The following is a 19,642-nucleotide window of genomic DNA, read 5'->3' on the forward strand; positions in this document are numbered from 1 at the left end:
CCTTTGATTAATTTGATGTTTAAGATTACATCAACCTTACCCAGATCTTTCATATCAAAGCTTTGAGATAACAAAAACTTGACCTCATTAACCATGTCAAGGTTTGTTCTAAATATCAGTATGTCATCAACATACACGCACAATATAACTCCCTCACCCCCACCATGGCGATAGTATACACATTTATCTCCCTCATTGATCGAAAAACCTGCAGATGTTAAAATTCTGTCGAACTTCTTATGCCATTGTTTATGAGCTTGTTTAAGGACATAGAAGAATTTCAACAACTTACACACCATACCTTCTTGACCTTTTACTACAAACCCATCAGGTTGTTCCATATAAATTTCCTCGTCCAACTGTCCATTAAGGAAAGCTGTCTTAACGTCCATCTGATGAACGATGAGACCATGTGAGGCAGCCAAAGAAAGTAGCACTCGGATAGTAGTCAATCTCGCAACAGGTGAATAAGTATCAAAGAAGTCTTCACCATAACCCTTGACCACAAGCCGAGCCTTATACGTTTTAATAGTACCGTCAGGCCTAAGGTTCTTCTTGAACACTCACTTGCAACCCATAGGTTTGCATCCATAGGGTCGTTCTATGACCTCCCAAGTTTTGTTTGTAAGGATGGAATCATTTCACTCCGTACAACCTCCTTCCAGTAGTCTGCATCTGGAGATGCAAACGCTTCTGAGATAGATTTGGGAGTGTCATCCATAAAGTACATAGTGAAATCATCCAAAATTTTTTTGCAATCCTTTGTCTCTTACTCCTCTTAGGAGTTTCATTGTCATCCTCCTCAGGATCTTGCTCATGTATTTGTTCAATAATCTCAAGAGGTGGAGGAGGTTCAGAGATTATCTCAGAAGATAGTCTAGACATACTATGTAAATCTTTCATATGAAATGTGAGCTCAAAAAATGCTGCATCACGAGACTCCATCATTGTATCGACATGCACATCAGGTACCTCAGATTTAACCACTAAAAATCTATAAGCAATTCTCCGATGAGGATATCCTAGAAATACACAATCCACTATTTTAGGTCCAAGCTTGCGCTTTTTAGTTATTGGTACATTGACTTTTGCCAAGCATCCCTAAGTGCGCAATAAGAAATTGATGGTTTTCTCCCCCCATTCTTCATATGGGGTTTTCTCCTTATCCTTAAGAGGAACTCTATTCAGGACATGACATGAAGTCAACAGGACCTCCCCTACCATACCTTAGATAATCCCGTAGTGTCTAACATGACATTAACCAAGTTAGTAATTGTGCGGTTCTTTCTTTCGGCAATTCTGTTTGATTGAGGTGAATAGGGAGGTGTCCTCTCATGAATAATCCCATATTTCTCACAGAATAAATCGAAATCACTAGAGAAATACTCTCCACCATGATTCGACCTAATTCTTTTGATCTTTCTCTCTAGTTGATTCTCAACTTCTGCCTTATAGATTTTAAAGTGGTCTAGAGCCTCATCTTTCATTTTCAACAAATAAACGTAGCAATATCTAGTCGCATAATCAATTAAAGTCATGAAATATCTTTTTCCACCCTTTGTCAACACACCATTCATTTGACATAGATCTGAATGTATGAGTTCTAGAGGTGCCAAATTTCTCTTTTCGGTTGCCCTGTGGGGCTTACGAGGTTGTTTTGATTGCATACAACTATGACACTTATAACCTTTGACCAAGGAAAAAATTGGAATTAAACTCATGCTGGAAAGTCGAGTCATAGAACCAAAATTCAAATGAAATAACCATGAATGCCAAATACTAGCATCATCATTAGCATTGCCACAAATATGGTTCACAGACTTATTGCTGAAATCAGAAAGGGAAAAATAGAACAGGCTTCCGCACTCATAGCCTTTACCAATAAATTATCCATGCTTTGATACTACTACTTTATTGGACTCTAACACCACCTTAAACCTGTCTCTACAAAGAAGGGAGCTGCTAACTAGATTCTTATTCATTATAGAGACATGCTGCACGTTCCTTAGCTGCACGATCTTTTTCGAAGTAAACTTCAGATCTACCATGCCAACACCACGAATAGAAGCATGTGACCCATTCCTCATTAGGATGGAAGAATCAAAGACGATCGGATAAGAAGAGAACATTGAGATGTCAGCACACACATGAACATTGGCCCATGTATCAATCCACCAATTAGTAGACTGAAATATTGAAAACACTGAGGGTAAATTTTCATACCTTGCAGCTCCGTTTCCAGCTTCGCCAATGGTCACCACATTAGTAGTCTTTGAGTTTTTCTTTTGTGGAGCCTTTCTTCCCTTGCGGTCTGGACAGTCCTTGGCGAAATATCCAATCTCACCGCACACAAAGCAAGACAGTTTTGTTGTATTCATTTTCTTCTTCTTGAAGGTGGTAGTTTTGTTTGGCTTATGATCTTTCCCTTTGTTCTTGTTGTGGAAGGGCTTTTGCACCATATTGGCGCTAGTATGTCCCTCGACTCCTTTTAGACTCACATCCTTAGCCCAAGCTTTCTCCTCAACATCAAGAGACGTGATCAAACTCTCAACAGTAATCTCTTGTCTCTTGTGCTTTACAACAGTGGCAAAGTTTCTCCATGAAGGAGGTACCTTGGCAATGATGCCTCCAGCCACAAACTTGTCGGGTACATTAATCTTGAGGAGTTCGAGTTCCTTCACGATGCATTGAACCTCATGAGCCTGCTCGACTACAGAGCGATTTTCAATCATCTTGTAGTCATAATACTGCTCCATAATATACAGCTCACTTCCTGCATCTGATGCACCGAATTTAGCGTTCAGTGTGTCCCACAGCTCCTTTGTGCTTTGTATGTGCATATACACATCACAAAGACGGTCACCAAGAACGCTAAGAATGCATCCTACAAAGAGTGTATTGGTATCTATGAACGCCTTTTCCTGCTCAGCAGTAAGGGTTCCTTCCGCCTTGCCCTTAGCCATCCAGTAGACATTCATAGCTATGAGCCACAGAGTAACCTTGACTTGCTATCTCTTAAAGTGCACACTAGAAAACTTATCTGGCCTCAGTGCATCGACAAAACTAGCCATTGATAAACCTAAGTACCTACAATAAGGTTTTTGGATTGTTCGAATATAAGACACTTTTATGTTTAATTTAATCCATAAATAATTCATGAGCAGAAACTGATAAACTGATATGATCATATTACCAGAGCAAAATTTAGACATGTGTATAAAATTGCAACAAATGACTAGATCTACTATACTCAAAATTAGAAATCGTAGGAAATAAAATACGAGTAATATGATTTTTATGTACTCGTCCTGCGCTGTGGAGGTTGCTGAAGATGCTGGTTGCACCATATTAATGGCACGATCGATCCTGCTGAAAATACGAGTAAATTGTTGACGATGACAGCAGGCAGCGCCCAAGCGACCAGGAAGACGAGCCGTGGTGAAGAACTTGAGCAGTCACGCGGAGCGCTTCCAAAAAAACCTTATTCATCATCTCCTAGTGCAAGATCTTAAGAGTGAGGGTTTCAAAGACCTGCTTTCCCGATTGTCGGTGCACGCCGACGCTGGGATGGAGTAGACTACAACGGTAGAACAACAGAAAGAGAAAGATGTAAAAACTCTAACTCTTATATAGACTCACATAATAAGAGCGTTCCTAATTTTAGAGCTACTCTTAATTAGCAGTCTATATTTTCGTGTACTCAAAGATATTGGTGTCCTTGCATATATATGGGGGAAACTCCCCACCTCCACCTCTATTAGCAATATAGTACTAATAGAGGATGAACCTCAATATAAACATCTCTCCATAATATAGACCTTTGAGATTTATTAAAAATTATTACATGATCCACTTAATAGTTATAACACATGCTTCTTATACCTTTGTTGTCGTCCCGTTGCAGTGCTACAGTGCTCCGCGAAAGTACTGTAGCACTGGTAGCATCGCTGTTCACGGCAGCAGTACTGTTTATAGAGGCTGTTAGACAGACCGGAGGGAGGAAAAAAAGTAGTAGAAGGTAGAAAATAGAGTAGCGGTTGAAGATGAAAAAAATAAGGGATGCTGTAATAGTATTTTTAAGGATAAAAATTTAAGATAACAACTACAGACAAGACTATATATAGTGATGATGGGCACTGCGTTGCATGTAGGACAGACAGCCTTTAGCGTCCCTTTCTCTCCTTGGCACTGCCGCAGTGCCGCTGGTCGGTGAAAAAGCCATCCTTCCGGTTTCAGCAAAAACGGCTCAGGCGGCATGATAATGTGCCTGTGCCTATCATACAGCACGAAAAGAATTGATTTATTTGTTCCTTCACCAATGAGAAATGGAGATAGCCTTTTCGGACAGTTTGTTTATCAGTCGGTCACTATCCGGGACAGATGTATTGACATTATTTTTATAGCATGCTAATTCAACTCTGACACGATCTGTGCAATTCTGATAATAACTTGTGCGAAACCTATTGCTTTTTCTAGGTATTTTTAGGGGAAGCAAGACTCGTCATCAGTAGATTGATACACAGAGGCATAGACGACGTCGTTGTCTGTCAGACGAGGTGCCGGGTTGACGCTTCCTTCCGTGATTACGGCTGTGGCTTGGAGATTTGGATAACCAAAGCGTTTGAGTTGAATGGGATAGAGTTGTCGTTTGTTATACAGGACAATTTAATTTTTTATTTAGTTGTATAGATAGTACGATTCAATTTTTTTTTACTTAGATAAATGGAATTTAGATATGGTTAGTCAAAATTTTATGGAATTTATTCGTCATATATTTAGTTTTGCATAAAAATATAATTATGTAAGATTTTATTTTATTGATTTAATTATAATAAATATAATAGTACAATCGAATCGTAAATTAGATAAACTGTTTAAAAGATAATATTATTTAAAGTATACTAACAAAAAATACATTTACTCTAACCAATAAAATATGTCATATAAGTAAGAATAAAACTTATATAAAACCTTGATAACACCGTCCAGCAATTTTGGACAAATAAATTCATTTAACCTCTAAAAAAAATATTTCTTCTAGACTGTTATTTCATCCAACTGTATTTCAACCAAACAATTCAAAACATTGGATGACCACCTATATCTATATATATATCTTTTAGAAATTAGTCTATTTTCGATCCCTCAAACCGGCGTTTATTTCGACTGGCAGCGCAGAAGCTTGCTAGAAACGCTGGCGAGGTGGCAAGTTCAGAGTTATTGGGCGGTGTGAGTGAATCTTCCTCCTCAAGATTTGTTTTTGTCGCCTCCTTATCCTTTAAAATCGATTTTTTTTTCTTTTGTTAGGGAAAAGAAAAAGGTCGCGCTGATCCTCATTCCTCTCCGTGCTCCTTTTCCTTTCCAATCGACGTTACGGCCCAACAATAGCCCATCTACTTTACTGTTCATAAGCTGAAATTGAAACAAATAAATAAGGAACATGCTAATTTTCAGATGCCAAAAAACATAGCTCCCTTCAGGCGACGCATCATGTCTGTCCAATGGCAATCTAATGTGCAAAACTTCATCTTCATCTTCATCTTGTTGTTCGCTCCCACGCCACCGACCGCTCCCGCGCTAACTTGACCTCACTGTTGCCCCTGCCCTGATCCTCCCTATCTGGTTGTCCCCTACAGCTCGCGGCCAACGATATTCCCGTCGTTCCACCCTCACGCCGCCACCATCGCGGGTCTAACCTGTCTCCCATGACCTCCCTCTAAACCCGCCGATGGATAAATCCCAATTGAAATCTTACCCCGCCGCTTAACCTTTCCGGCTTCCTTCAATTCAACGTCGCCTCAAAACTTCTTCGTTTTTAGGCGACTGAAATATATGAAGCAGGAATATACAATCTATATGAACGAGATTGATGACTAGAAGGGGTGAATAGGTGCCTCAATAAATTTCTTACCAAATCAATGATCTTCTCCTATTTGGATCACCCAACGCACTTCAAAACTCAAGCGGAAGCAAAAATTGAGAGAAGTTTTAACAATAGAAAATCGATGCAACACTACTCCATAGATGATATATGAAAAGAGCAAGAAAAGCTCAAAAACTCAAAAAAAAAAAAAGACTCCCCCTTGATGAATGCACATTTTTTTATTTTTCTTTGAGATTGTTGTAATTTTTTCTCATTTCTCCTCCTTTATAGCATATCCTCTTCTTTGTGCATATGCTCTCTCCCTTTGGCAATGCAAACATCAAAAACAAAACATTATGCAATGCATGAACATGCAAACCTAATGAGTTTTCATAAGAATACCACAAAGCATTTGTAAAAGCTAGAAACGTCAAAGGGCTCCAGCAAGTAGAAAGTGGAGCTCACGATCGTATAGAGGCTTAAAAAGAGACAATGACACAAAAACAAGAAGCTTCACAAGCTAAATCCGAAGAATTGGTTGGCATATTAAAGTTCACATAGGCAAATCATGTTAAAAGTGACCACTACATAAGTATTCACTCGTGTCGAGGGAATACAAACATTAAGAACTAGCCAACTTCAATATCAAACTGGGCAAACAAGCATTCATGACAGTAGGCTTTGCAAACGCTCACATATAAAATCAAGACTTAGTTAGATCAAGTGATTAAGAAATTAGCAATTAGGAACATATCTTTCATTTCATCCTCAAGTTCTCTCTTATCCAAGCAAAGTGTCGCATGACTTGGTACGACAAACACCTTGAGGCTTCAAGACAACTGCATAGAATCACATTTGAGCACAAAAAATTTGAATTTTCAAGATTATTCAATTTTCCACAAATTATCAAATTTTCACAAGATCAAGTCAAGTAGTGTATTTGCGACACAAGAAACATATGTTCCATTAAGGTTTTATCATGAGCTAAACATTTGACAAAGATAGAAAATATAATACAATGTTTCCCAATCCACTATCTTAAATCAAGAAGTTCTAGAACAAGATATCCATCAAACTAGTCTTATCACATGCATTGACTAAGCTAAAGCAACTACGAACATGGTGATCAGGAATGTAGCATTTCATAATCTACATGATTAATAAAATTGCCAAATTTTATCTTAAGGAAAGCTAGCTAGCTTGAGATGTTTCATGTCAAAGATCAAGAAGAGCCTAAGATTAAAAGATTGCTCTGCACAACTACCCAACTTATTCTAAATTCAAGTATGGGACAAGAAAATGCTAAAGACATACAAGTCAAATCTCAATTACTATGATTATCTTATATAATTAAATGCAATGTAAATACAGCAAAAATAAGATAGAGTATGTACAAGAATAGCTCCCCCTCACACAAGGCCATAGGGATAGCACACACCAAGCTCTTCCTCAAATAGGCAAATCTGGTAGCATCTAGAGGCTTAATGAATATGTCGGCCACCATCCACAAAATCTATGAGCAACAGTTAGCATCAGCTACATATTCAGCTTCAGTAGTAGACTGCGCAACGCTAGACTATTTGCGAGAAGATCAACACACAAGAGAAGTACCCAAGAAGTGATAAGTACGAGTGGTACTTTTTCTGTCAATTCTACAACCAGCAAAATCCACATCCAAAAAAACCTCAAAGAAAAAGTGAAGAGGAAGCAGAAAACCAAAGCTCATACTCGAAAGTGTGATTGAGGTACCTCAGAATGCGTTTCACCGCTTGGCGGTGAGACATCCTCAGTGAAGCCTAGAAGTGAGCACACAAGAAAACGGTAAAGTGGATGTCGGGTCTTGTCGCCGTCAAGTATAGGAGAGAGCTGATGATGTTTCTGTACTCCTGTTGGTCCACCTCCTCGCCATCTTCATCTGGATCAAGCACGGTCGAAATAGCCATCGGTGTTGCTAAGGGCTTCGCATCACTCATATCGAACTTCTTCAACAAATCCTTAGTGTACTTTATCTGGTGAATGAATATACCTTGCTTGCATTGCTTGATTTACAGCCCAAGGAAGAAGTTGAGCTCGCCCATCATCGATATCTTGAACTCTCTGCTCATAATTTCTGCAAACTTGGCCATAAGTGCATGAGAAGAGCCACAATAAATGATATCATTCACATGTATTTAAACATGTAAGAAATCATTATGATGTCTAAGAATGAATAAAGTTTTATCAGCTGACCCCATCACATACTCATGCTCTAGCAAGATAGACCTAAGCCTATCATATCAAGCTCTAGGTGCCTGCTTAAGTCTATACAAAATATTTCTAAGATTGTAAACTCTATGTGGGTATTTGGGGTGCTCAAAGCCTAAGTGTTGCCTAACATAGACCTCTTCCTGAATGAAACCATTTAGAAAAGCATTCTTGACATCTGTTTAATACAACTTGAAACCTTTAGATGCCGCGAATGCAAGAAGGATCCTGATGGCTTGTAGCCTAGCTACGAGTGCAAAAGTCTCTCTAAAGTCTATCCCCTCAACCTGAGTGAAACTCCGAGCCACTATTCTAGCCATGTTTCTCACTATAGACCCATCCTCCTTCTGTTTGTTTTTGAAAACCTATTTTGTACCTATGGTGTGAACATTATGGGGTGGCTCTACAAGGACCGAAACTTGGTTTCTCTCAAAAAATTTAAGCTCTTTATGCATGGTATTGACTCAACTTGAATCAGATAAAGCATGACAACATCATAGGGCTCAAAAGAAGCAACAAATGTAGAATCAGTAAAATGAGCATGAGAAGCGGTTTTGGATCTCGTTACCCTCTCATCAAGATATCCGATCATCATGTGTGGAGGGTGTCACCGCTGAATGTGTTGAGGGGCCTCACGCGTAGAGGCGAACTCCCTCTCAACCTGTGCTGATGCAGTCTCGAGAGCAGCTGAAGTGGAAGTAGACGCTGCAGGACCCTCTGCTAGAGTAGAAGAAGCAGGTGTCAGCTCTGAAGCAGGTGTGGTCAAGGGAAGTAGTGAATCATCCTCATCCTCACCAAGAGCTAAAAGGTTGTCATCTACAAAGATGCTCTCGCTCATCTTCTGATCATCTGCACACTCAAAGATAGAACTAGCACAGGGGGTCGATTAATCAAATATCACATCACAGTACTCCATGATGGTATTAGTATCAAGATTAAAGACCCTGTAAGAATGACCATAAAAAGAATACCACAAAAAAATACCATCGAAAAAATATGACTCAAACTTATCAAGGTTGCCACGCTTTAGGATTAAGCAACGGCAACCAAAAATTCTCAAATGTGAAATCTTCAGCTTCCTCCTAAAGCGCAACTCATAAGAAGTCAAATTCAAGATCGAGCATAAGAAAATCCGATTAGAGATGTAGCATGTTGTGCTAATGGTCTCAGTCCAAAATCTCCTAGGAGTCCTATGCTTATCGAGCATCGTCCTAGCCATCTCTACCAAAGTATGATTCTTCCTCTCAACCACGCCATTCTACTAAGTAACGCCTGAGGCAGAAAATTGATGCTCAATGCCATGATCAAGACATAAAGCATCAAAGAGATTGTTCTTGAACTCGGTGCTATTATCACTGCAAATTGTTTTCAATGCACCAGAGAGTTCCTTAAACAATCTCAAATCTAAGCTCCGAAAGTGTGAGAACACTTCATCCTTGCTCACAAGAAAGAAGACCCAAATGTAACAAGAGAAGTCATCAACAATGACAAGAACATACCACTTTTCGACCGCCGAACGAACCTGAGAAGGACCAACAGTGTCAATATTAGAGAAGTTCTCCCGATCATTCAATCATCACCAAATTGACAAGTGGGTAGGAGGCATCAACCATCTTATCTTGTTGACAAGGATCACAAATAAGATTCTTCTCCAACTTGAGTTTGGACAATCCTCGGATCAGTCCTAGAGACACATTCAAACGAGAAAGAAAATCAAAGCTCATGTGCCCTAGTCTCCTATACCACATCCAAAGCTCAGAAGAAAATTAAGCAATCAAGCAATGAGAAGAATCAAGAGACTCAGAAAAATCAGCTCTAATAACTCCCTCGACTCGAGAAATCTTGCAAATCAAAGAGTAAGAAGAATCGAGGACTCAAGAAGTATCGCATTTGAAATGCACTTCCAAGTCCTTATCCAACAACTAAGATACAGAGAGAATGTTGTATCCCAGATGCTACATCAAAGCTACATCTTTGATAGTGAAACTCTCATTCGTCCTTACCATACCTTTTACTTTTGTCCTTCCTTTTCAATCATCCCTGAATGTGATGTACTCATGTCACTTCACGGAGGTGAGGCTGGAGAACTATAATGAATCTCCAGTCATATGGCGCGAAGAACCAAAGTCAATGAGGCACTTGTTCTCCAACCCTCCGTCTGCCACCTACATATGAGAAGAATAATAGGTGGATAGCTCAGTACTAGGGTTAGTCAAAAACCTCTTGAGAATTCAGTACTGAGTCATCTGCCTTGAAGTGGTAAAAGCAGGTGCAGGTAAAATAGTTCTAGTACGCTGAGGACGAGTACTACGATGAGGAAAACGTGATCCGACAAAGTGCTAAGACTCAAAGCCTCTTACACGTGGATCAAAACCACATGCATCATAGCAAAATCCTCACCAGACAACACCTCTAGGAAGAGACTGAAAAGCGCTAGGGACTCATAAGTGGAAGTGAGGAAAAGGCTCATGTACACTAACAGAGGGGCGGTACATGTCCTGGGTGCTCCACTCCCACTCACGCCGCTCATCTCTCCTACGGGGAAAGCAAAATCCAACAAAGTGACCCTCTCTCTGGCAGTAGGTGTAGTGGTAGCGTCTCTTAGGAACTCGTCTGCCAGTCACTCAGGGTTCTCTCACAGGCTCTCTCATTTTAGGCTGTGGAGATCTTTTGGGTTGTGGTGCGGATTTTTTCTTTGTGCATTGAGAAATGTGTTTCTTAATGGGTTGTGGTGTTGTATTGGTTTTGGACTTCTCAGCTTCTAGGGTAGTAGGTATGGTGAACAGAGTCTTAATCTCTCTACTGTAAGTCACCCTCTCAAAACCTAACCTAAGAGTCAAACCCGCATTGTCAACAAAATTCATTTTCCCTTTGCCCTTTGAGCACTTCTTCACTGGAGAAAGGAGATACTCATTCTCAGTCAAAAGCATTTGAACTTGCCCTCTAACCTAGCTAAATTTGTCCTGAAAGTTGGTGCAGATGAAACAATTTGGTTGCACATCCTTAGAACTCCCAACACTCTCCAATCTAGACTCTAGCTCCTCATGCGCTTGTCTTTCAGTTCAACATCATTTGTAAGCAAAGGGTAATTCTTAAAAGCACCTAAGAGAGTAGACTTAGACTCCTCCTCAAGGAGCTTCTTCTCGGCACTCTCAAGCCGACTGGCGACTTAAGCATATACATTATGAAGCTCGACAAGTTCAGCCATGACAATTAGGTAATTCTCACACTCCTCAACATCGGGTCTAGACCTAAGCAATGCAAGTTCAGTAGAGACAACAGCCTAAGATCATTCAACTCATGCACATCTTTCTTAAGTAACCTATCCTGGCTAACGAGAGCATCATTCAAGGTATCGACTTGGATGAAAAACTGGTCATAGAAAGCCAATACCTCAGAAGGATCTAGCTCGGGGTCGCCGTCATCGTTGTTGTCGTTCGCCATGAAGCAGAGACCAGTAAAGTCCTTGGCCTTCTTCTTGTTCTTTGCTTGTGGTTCATCCTCCTCTGAGCTCTCCTCATCGCTGGAAGAAGTGTTGATGTTGCTGAGAGTCACCAAAAATGTCCTAGAAACCGTCTTCTAGGTCATCTTGTCGTGTATCTTCTTGAAGAAAGGTTTCTTTTTCTTCTTCTTCTGCTTGTTATAGTCGTGGTCACTGACATTCCTCTTCTTGAGCTTAGAGCAGTCCATCTTAAAGTGGGTAGTGTCACCACACTCAAAGCAGGAATGAGAACCACCCCTCCTCCAGTCTCGGCGATTGTTGTAGAATCGGATGAACTTCTTCACAATCACCTACTCCTCGATGAAGTGTTAGCACAAGAAAAGCCAGTTGCAGACTGATTACCACCATCAGGTCCAAAGACTAATGCCATGTTCTGAGACAGGAGATTCCCGAGACCAATCTGAACCGCCTTTGCTATCTCGGTGGATTTGAGCTTACTGAAGAGCTCATCACAAATCAACATGTTGTAACTTAGAGACTCTTCAATACTCGAGATCTTCACTTCTCATATGCTACGGTCAAGACTATAGAGAAGCTTGATTGCTCTCTCGTGGTCATAACAGGGTAAAACACCAGCTGATCGAAGATTGCTAATAATTCTATCAAAACGAGCAAACATCACATCCAAAGACTCTTCGGGGCCTTACACAAACATTTGATATTCCTAGTTGTATGTGCTTTGACGTATGGACTTAATCTGATTAGTGCCTTCATGAAAGACACTCAGAGTATTCCAGATCTCCCGGACAGTACGGAGATGCTGGACCCTGTCAAACTCACTCCGATTTAGATTGGTGAACAAAATATTTCTGGCCTTATTGCTGGCCTCATACTGTTCGATTTGAACTTAACTCATGCGAGCAGTGGGGATCTCATAGTTAGAATCAACTATTTCCCATATTATACTGTCCTGACTTAGAAGTTAAGCCTCCATGCGCACCTTCCAGTAAAAAAAAAATCATGGCCATCAAATAGCGGAATCTTCCCACTTCTCTTCATATCACCTACAGATCACAAAGCCGGTTAAGGTGAATAAGTGATCAATCTAGCTCTGATACTAATTGTAGGAACGAGATTGACGATTAGAAAGGAGTGGATAGTCTCAACAAATTTCTTGCAAAATCGAGTGTCTTCTCCTATTTGGATCACCCAACGCACCTTAAAACTCAAGCAGAAGCAAAAATCAGGAGAAGTTTTAACCAGAGAAAATTGAGATAACACAACTCAATGGATGATATATAAACTGTAGATTCCATTTAAGATCAATCTATATATTTTAGCACTCGAAAGATCATAACTAATAAAGAAACAAGAAAAGATAAATACCAAGTAACGAAACTCTCCAAATTGATTATCTAAAGGCAAGAGAATTTAAGACCCTATCATATAAGTATGTGTATATGAATTTTATGTCTTTAGCAACAAGAAGAATGATCTCACATGGTGATGAAATTTCAGCCAAAAACCAAAACAAAAATCAAAACCAGAAAGAAAAAATTTGTCCACAAGGCAAGAGAACCAAGAGAGGGAAACTAGAAAGAGGAAAATTCAAGCATATGAAACAAAAGAAACTTCATTACTCAAAGAGACCAGCCCTATTTTAGGCGGATTACAAAATTTTCCTCTCAAAACTCTCACATATTACATAGGCTAAATACTCATTCTTGTATATATTAAAACCCTAGCAAAATACTCTCATATGGGTGGCACAGGGAGCTCAAATAGCTAGTTCAACCTCTCCCATAGCCCTACCCTTTTATTTATAGGCCTAGAAAACTTGACTCTCAAGTTTCATAGTTTTTTTTTCCCAAAATACCACTATCTTGTTGTACACTTCTACCTAATACTAAGGGTATTTTAGTTTATTTTCTTCTTCGTTCATCGGACGGCCGTGACGCCTTTACGACTTAGCTTTGTCTCAATGCAAGCTTCACGGTGTTGCCACGTACTCCTCCAGTTCTCCTACAGTTTTTAGACCAAACCGTAAAACCCTAGCATGCTTCTCAAAGCGTGACTGGCCACTACTTGTTTCCATATGAAGCAAGCGCTCCGACGATGACGTGTGCCCTCCTTCTTGCAATTTTGATCGTCGGAAAGTCTCTCCCACTCCCGATCCCTCAAGCCGTCTTGTCATTTACACCGGCATCCCCTTCGCTTGACTTTATCAACACACCATCTTCATCATCTGTTTCATACTTTGCTTGACCTTTATATGTACAGCTAGTGTCACCCTTAACTTCGCCGGCCCTTCTTGATCGTCCGGCACCAATCACCCGCTTAGCCTCGATCACTCGTCGTCGACTGCCAAGTTTCATTCGTCACCTGCACACCTTGAAACAAGCAAACATATTTCCCCACACTCTAAACATCTCCAAGTTAGCATTAAATCAAAAACTTCAACTCACGGCACATCCTGCAAAAAACCTGAAGACCAGATGTTCCGGTGTGTTCTGCTACTGAACACCGGACTATCCAAGGAATGTAACACTATTTGTTTCGGAAAATTTTGCTCTCTGCAAGAAAAGGTTTGGTCATAGCTTCGGTGATCTCATGTCCATCACTGGATAATCCGGTGTACCAATCCATAGAACCACCCTTCTACAACATCTCTGTAACAAAAGTTCTAGTGCATTCTTCGGTGTTTACAATCTTAATACTGGACTATCCGACGTACATAATCAAACTTAGCGCAAAAAATCTCCTCTCTGCAGATACTCCGGTACTACCCTTTGGTGTAGCCACCACACTCACCGGACCTTCTAGTGCATTGATCTCTAATTTCGCTTAAAAAATTGCTATCAGCAAGAAATAGTCTGACAAATGTACACTGTTCACATCGGAACTTCCGTGAACACCAGAACATCCAATGTTCACACTGAAACTTCCGGTGTTGTATTTTTTCTACGCACAGAGAAGAATTCGACAATTTCAAACACCGTCAAGTCAAATTAGATATAAATAAAAACAATCATCCATAAACATATGCTAATCAAATTCAAGACGTATTAACTATTATCAATATCTCATCGTATATAAAACCAGATACTTCCCTACTTAATTTCTCACAATCATCACGAAAAAGGTTTTGTGGGAGAAAAATAAATTGAAGCGGTCGTTTTCCAACTCCGCGAAGGTGTGCCCGCTGATGGGATGGAAACTGGGCAGGTGTAGCTGCTTCGTCCGTCAGTGGAAAGCAGAAATTAACTTGACGGTCACGACTAATCCGAGAGGTGAGGCCGGCCGTGGAAAAGCGTCACTTCCTCCGAGTTAAACGATCACCCACGCGATGCGTATCCTGATGGCACATCTCCGAGCTGACGGCTCAGGGCTCACCGCTTCTCCTCTCTCTCTCCCAGTCCCAGCTGAACACATGCACGCTTGTCGATGGGCAGTGTTCGAGGAGACAACAAGTGTGGCCTCCTGCTACTTCTCAGGTTCACTATCTTCTTCTTTTTTTAATAATGAAAAAGATTATTTCAGCCCATGCATCAGAAGATGCACATAGCTGCTCTTCTTCTTTTTCTTTGTACGGAAAACAAATTGGAGGTGCATTATCTTCTCCTCTGTTTATTTGGCGAATGATTCGTTCTGTTTGCGTGGGAAATTTGGGCAATAATCTGAAATTATCAAGAAGAAAACTGCATTATTCTTCAGTGTTGGTATTTTCTGCTGAGCTAATTATGTACATCTCAGATCGGTTTTTGCATTGCAAAGTAGGAGTACAGCCATACAAGCCACAAGAACCAGCGAATTTGATCACTTAACCAGTCTAACAGCACAAGTTGTATATTGTTCGAGACCCTTTAATTCGAAGGAAGAAACAATGTAGAACTTGATCGTCGATTATTCTATGTGCCCAAGGCAGAGGAATCGAGACTGGTCCAGCTAGAAACAAAGCAAGGAACAGAACAAACGACGCAGATGATCGCTGTCTATCCTGATGACGTCCAAGATAGAGCCAGCATAGGTCAGATAGAGATGGGAAAATCATACAAAAAGAAAATAGGAAAAGCGAGACATAACTTGAGCAAAAAGATTAGGAAAAAAAGATCGAGAAGAAAAGACAGAGGAGAGAGAAACGGAGCATCAGGAATTCAGATAGATGGATGTGTGAGACCATGGAAGGAGGGTCAGATTACAACTAGACTTTTCCAGTTTTGGCCTCATCTGCTTGATACGGTGGAGATTCTAGGCCTTTCCAGCTAGAAACCTCCTTTCTTGTTTCGCTTACAGTGGAAAAAAAGAGGAGGCTTCGGAGGGATTTTTCCATTTTTTCACAGTGTGCGCCTGGAAAAATCTTGCTTTCTTCTCTGCTACTGCTACTCGGTACACACCCAAGCTGACAAAGCTTTTCTGATCAACTTGCAAAGTGGCCATCTGTTCAGTTCACTTTTGCCAAAACTTTAGAATCTTCTATATCTAAACTTCATCAAGTTCGCAGCAAAAGAGCTACTCCACATCAAATTAAAGTGTGAGCTGTCCAATCTCATCACGGAGGAATACAATCCATTAACATTTGCATCCGGTTCGTTCTAGAAGTGTCAAATCGCAGACACCACAATCGAAGCTGCTCAACCACGTGGACCTTCCATTTCTACCCACGACGGTCACTGCCACCGCTGTGTCTGCCCCTCTCGCCACTGCTGCCACTTTTTTTTCCTACACACGACAAGCGTCTCGACCTCTACCTCCTCCTGCGCGTCTCCCACCGCCGCCTCCTGTGCTCACCGCCTCCCTCTGCCTTCCCGCTGCCACCTCGCCGACGCTCTTCCTCCCCTCGCGCAAGAGTTTTTCTTTTGTTCACTGCACAAGAACTCTTACACAACATGCATAGTGTGTACGTAGGATATGAAAAACACTTGTCACGCTTCAAGTAGGATTGCTATGTCTTTGGAAGTTGCCTAATATTTCTCCTTTCCTAAAATCAGCAGGACGACCGTATGCGGTGTACAGTTTAGATGTATACCCTTCCTTGATTATATGAGACCAAAAACAAGAAATCATGCACAACTATATGACCGCTAATATCTATATAATATGGATATATCAGTGATATTAATGTCGCAATGAAGCTATGACAACCTTGTCCTTGTCTGTTTTCTTAGCATTGACGCCAAACAGATCTGTTATTGCCATCTCAACCTCAACAAAGATACCTCATCTTGTGTCGAAAACTAGCTTCCAGAGAAAGCTATAGACACAAGTATGACTATATTTATTTCCAGGCTCATAGATCAAACAATCGTTTTTTTAATGGTGAATTAGTCTGTAGAAACGAGAATGATGACTAGAGGGGATGAATAGATGTCTCACAAATTTCTTTCGAAATAGATGATATTTTCTTATTTTTCAGTCAATGCACCTCAAAATGCTCGAGCGGAAGCAAAAGAATTAGAGAGACAAAGCAAGAAGACTAGTTCCATGGCAAAATAACTCCACGGATGGAATATAAACTATAGGTTCCATTCAAGACCATTCCATATGTCTTTGTTCATAAAACTCGCAACTTTCAAAAAATTTAGAGAAGATAGACACCGGATAAGGTTATCCTCTAAGATGATAGTCTAGTGACAAGGGGACTCAAGATCCTCTTAAATACATGAGTATGTGAGTGTTTAAGCTACTAGCATCAAGAAAAATAACCCTGGAAAGGTGAAAAACTACAGCTCAAAGAAAAGATCTCCGGGCAAGGAACCTCTCCAAGTTGATGATCTAGAGGCAATGGTACTCAAGACCCATGAGCATACACTCATATGTGAGTTTTTATGCCTCTAGCAACTAAAAGAATGATCTCACAAGGTGCTAAAATTTCAGCCTAAAAACCAAAACGAAAATCAAAACCGAAAACTGAAAAACTTGCAAACTTGCAAGGGAACCAATAGAGAGAAACTAGAAGGGGGAAGGAATTCAAATATATGCAAAAAAACATAAACTTAATTACTCAAAGAGATCAGTCCTATTTTAGGTGGATCACAAAGATTTATCTCTCAAAATTCTCACCTATTATATAGGCTAAGCATTTATCCTTCTCTCCTCTAAAATCCTAACTCTAAGGCTCTCAAATAGGTGACATAAGAGGTCTCAAGTGGCTGGTTCAAAGCTCTCTCTAGCCCTACCCCTCTATTTATAAGTCTAAGAAATTTGGCCCTTAAGTTTTCTAGCTTTTTCCAAAATATCCCTCTCTTGTAGTATACTTCTACCTACAACCGAGGGTATTTTGGTCCATTTTCTTCTCCATTCATCGGACGACTGCGGCGCCTTTATGACTTAGCTTCGCATCGACGCAAGCTTCGCGATAGTGCCACATACTCCTTCAGTCCTCCCACGGTTTTAAGGCCAAACCGCGAAACCGTCTGCACGCTTCTCAAAGCGTGACTCACCGCCTTGCTTACACCTTAAATAAACGCTTCGATGTCGACGCGTGTACTCCGTCATGCGATCCTGACCGCCGGTAAGTCTCTTCCGCTCCCGATCCGTCGGGCCGCCTTGTCACTTGCACCAGCATCCCCTTCGCTTTACTTTGTCAACACTCCGTCTCCATTCGCCTTCAATGTTTTGCTTGACCTCCACGTGTTCAACTAGGATCACCCTTAACTCCGCCCGGCCTCCTTGTTCGTCTGGCACCAAGCACTCCGCTTGGCCCCGATCATCCCGCCGTCGACCGCCAAGTTGCATCCATCACCTGCACACATCATAAGACAAGCAAACATATATCTCTAACTCCAATTCCAATTAGTCCATAATCAATATGCTCAAATGAAATCTCAAATCAATTCAAATCACATCAAATCTCATGTAAAACCGAAGATCATCAAACCAAATAAATGACAATACCAATCACTCATCACAAGAAAACCAATGCATATTACAACTTGGTTTCTCATAGTCTAACTTCCATATATAAGTTTCTACAATTCATACTAAAAAAGAAACATAGAGTAACCAGAATATATCTTGTTTTAATCAAACATTTCTATATTTAACCAATGATAGTTAGAAAGCATCCTCCCTATACGAATTAATTGTGGGAAAGTAGTACCAATGTGGGAAAGACAATAAGGTGTGCCTTTATTTTCCTCGATTAAGTATAATAATCTTTTGAAATAAATTCCACCATTATGCTGATAAATACAAATCTAAACCAGTACCGCAATATCTTATATAAATACCTAGCTTTCATTTGTGTTGACACAGAAAATAAGTAAACCATGAAAAATGATATCTGCAACACAGAAGCCCTAAGGCAAGTCACAAATTCTTGGAATCGCCTGCAAACAAAAAAACCATGCATGTTTTTTTTTTATAAAAAAAATCAAGTTTTCAAATACATGACCTACCATCAACGAACCGCAACACGAGTAATGCAACATCTTTTCTAAAATGATTGTTTCAAATAATGTGTTCTAATAAAACAGGTATCTCAATAGGTGAAAGTTTAGAACCATAAGCATTATTATGTCTGAGCTATTATCAGCTAACACATGCTTCTTTCTAGAATAACAATGGCGATATAGTCTTATCAACTAGTACTATTTATGATGGTATACTTTGTTGAGTACATGCTAGAAAATAGCCATGGTTACCACACATCCACTTGGCCATGGCTTGGGGCCCAAGATGCCACTGTACAAATGCTATCATTATCATGGTGACTAAAAAATTGGAAGAGATTATCCAACGGAGTTCATGCCCAAGGCAAGAAAAAAGAGAAGAGGAAACGAACAAACTCACACTAATTTTGGAGAAATTAAGTGGTTAGATTAAACTAGCACCATCGTCATCAAGCACTAAGGTCCTCATCAACCCCTGTGGCCATCTTCCACAAGCCACCGTCCCTATCGGACGGTCTATATTGCTCGACGTGGAAATCACTTTGCCTCTTCTTTTTTCTCCACCTTTCTGTTCCATTTCTTTCTTCTTCTATCCCGTACCTCTACAAATTCTCAGGTTACGAAATTGAAAGAATCGGTTGGAGAATTCAGCAATTACGTCAAAGGATGGGCGTGCAGCCCTGAAAAGGGATTTCTTATGGG

The sequence above is a fragment of the Phragmites australis genome, chromosome 10, assembly GCF_958298935.1.
Source record: "Phragmites australis chromosome 10, lpPhrAust1.1, whole genome shotgun sequence".
NCBI lineage: Eukaryota > Viridiplantae > Streptophyta > Magnoliopsida > Poales > Poaceae > Phragmites > Phragmites australis.